The sequence below is a fragment of the Rhinolophus hipposideros genome (assembly GCF_964194185.1).
Source record: "Rhinolophus hipposideros genome assembly, chromosome: 25".
Classification (NCBI taxonomy): Eukaryota; Metazoa; Chordata; class Mammalia; order Chiroptera; family Rhinolophidae; genus Rhinolophus; species Rhinolophus hipposideros.
The window spans coordinates 5,524,272-5,527,028 of NC_138071.1; the positions used below are offsets into that span (position 1 = coordinate 5,524,272).

Below are 2,757 nucleotides of genomic sequence, written 5' to 3' on the forward strand. Positions count from 1 at the left end.
CATAAAAAGCTCAACATTCATTTATCCTCTTGCACATTTTTTTCCGTACTGTAAGATGAAGTAAGTGGGAAGAATAATGCACATATTTGGTGGGTCAAATATTTATTTCTTCTAAATGCAACATGATGTTCCTCTTAAATGGCAGCTGCTATAAATATGGGATAGCTACTGTGTACTTGTTTTTATTATCCATACTGAAAAATCTCTGAGAAATAAATAATTCACATAGTTGAATTTATAAGGGCAACTTGGTTACTGTTGTTTTGGAAACAAGTTCTTCTGTGTATGTCTGTGGACTTAGCTGGTGTTGCACCACCATTTTTTAAATATCAAAAATAATTCTGTTTTCCAAGGATTTTTCTTTCTCTCTTTATTGATTGGATAAAAGCAGTTTGAATTGCATAGAAAAGGATCTGATCAATAGTAATGTCTAACCTACACTTTCTACTCTAGCAACTGAAGAAAGAATATAGAACTAGGATTTTGTGTTTAGTCAAGAAAGATTGGGGTTTATACCTGGGTTCCTTCCTAAGCATTGTGAATCTCTTTTCTCAACACAGAAGAGATTGCTTCTTTGATCCTGAAAGAGTTCATTTAGGAAAACTCAATTAAATATTTTCATGTGTAGATGCTATTAACAGATAGTAGTGTTCTGTTTAAAACATTTAACAAGCCAATACTGCAGATACCATACTTCTGCTGCACCATAATTATATAATTAAATATGACTACTATTGGTCACCTCCTCACGCTCTCACTAATTCACTTACTCACTAATTCATTCACTCACTCACTCACTCAGAGCAATTTACAGGCTTGCAAACTCCATTCATGCAAATGTGCCAATAATTGATCTTTGATCTTGGGTAACAAAGATGTCTAAGACATGTTTCTTGGCCTTAAGAACTCTGCAGAGAGACACACTGGAATTAAGGACCAAATTAATAACTGAAAACACCTGACCAGCCAATCCATTTCTCATTGACCATCGCTAGTCTAAACAAGAAAAACGTAGAAAACTTCAAAGAACTTTATCTGGATCTGCAGCTCTCTGGACAGAAAGTGAAACATCAGAACATAAAGGAACAAGAAGGGATTTCAGAAGCTATGATAAGCCTTGGCAATAAAATTCAAAGAAACTAAAACGTCAGAAAGTGACCTGACTGTGTCTAATATTTCTCCACCATTACCAGGATCCAAACCATTGCCCAGGTCAATATGTCATCCTAAGTGGAATTGGAAGACTAAAGCAAGAAGCCGTGACTGTGATGAACTGAAGCATGTCCTTCAAGACGCTAGAAGTTGGGAGACCCCCTTTAGAGTCTCTCTCGAAGTATTGCAATTTCAGATGAACTTGATAAGGAAAGAGTGGCATTTAATTCTTCTCTTCTGAGACCCTGTGTGACTGGAGAATGGATTGGTCAAGAAGAGAATGATGTTCATCCACTAGCTGCTGAAACGTTACAGCCCACAATTTCAAAAAGTAAAAATGAACAAAGGGAAAGTGAAAACAACAGCTCTACGTCTGAAGGAAGCTTAACCGTAGAACTCAAGACTGTGAGATTAAAACAATAGCAACAGCAACATAAGAAACTTCTGGCAGCAATGCTCTCAAGATTCTTTTTAATCCATTCACAGCCCAACTAGATCTGTAACAGAAGACGATATTGATAATGAAGATGATGCAATGTGATTGCTGAGTAATTTTAAAAATTAGTAATTTCCCTTTTTCTTCTTCTGGCATTATAAAAATTGTAGTGATCTTCTTCTGGCATTATAAAAATTGTAGTGATTAAGAGATTTTAAAAGTTTTGAATAATTTTATCTTTGAAGGAAGAAATTGTTTATTTACATTAGACTTTTATAAAATTGCATTTTATAAAATCATCTAAGTTAAAATCATCTAAGCATGCAAATTGTTACATTGTATTTTGTACTTTGTATATGCAGCCCTTTACCTTCCCGGCACCTTAATCAAGCTTTATTCTGTGTGCAAACGTGATAAAGATTCAAGTCTGTTTGCTTCAAGAAAATGATTACTTTTATTTAAGAAAAATATCACCGATAAATCAATATCAAAGCTCTCCATTCAGGACAGTTTTACTAGCTCTAGACTCTTAACCGTATAAGACAAAATATATAGAATCTCAGTGCTGAAACAAACTTTGGGTGTCTTCCGAGAAGAGAGGTATAAGGACCACATCTTGATGAGGATAAGCATGAATGTGATGCCAGGTGCTTGGACTGTGGACTGGATGGTGTAGAAGGCGCTGCCAAAGGTACCTCACAAAGCTGGCCCAGAAACAAGAGACACATAATGACAAACTGAAACTGCGCGTACATCTTCTAAAGCTACATTCTGCTAAAAATCAGTGAATCTAGGAAATATTTGCCTTGTCTCCCAGATTTTAGAGACAGAAATAAAGGCAATTGCTAGTCTAAAGTTGGTTATTCGAGTAGAGAGGATTAACGAAGAGAAATTGATGGGAAGGTTGGAACCATGCCATTTTAGAATTTATATTATAACAGCCAAGGGAGTATGTGTTAGGCATGGGCAGTAAGGTCAGCAGTCTTTGAAAAACCAAATAGTCCCACTACACACCTATTAGAATGCCCACAATTCAGAACACTGACAATACCAAATGCTGGTGAGAATGTGAAGCGACAGGAATTTTCATTCATTGCTGGTGGGAATACAAAATGGTGCAGCCACTTAGAAGGACAGTGTGGTGCTTTCTTATAAAACTCAGCATATTC

At 36.1% G+C, this 2,757-nt stretch overlaps 1 pseudogene across 1 annotated transcript; it reads left to right on the forward strand.

The window, feature by feature from the left end:
• Positions 1–875: 875 nt before the first annotated feature.
• Positions 876–1,693, forward strand: LOC308492836 (uncharacterized protein C8orf34-like; annotated as a pseudogene). Its single transcript has one exon. The product of its transcript is annotated as an uncharacterized protein C8orf34-like (transcript).
• Positions 1,694–2,757: the final 1,064 nt, after the last annotated feature.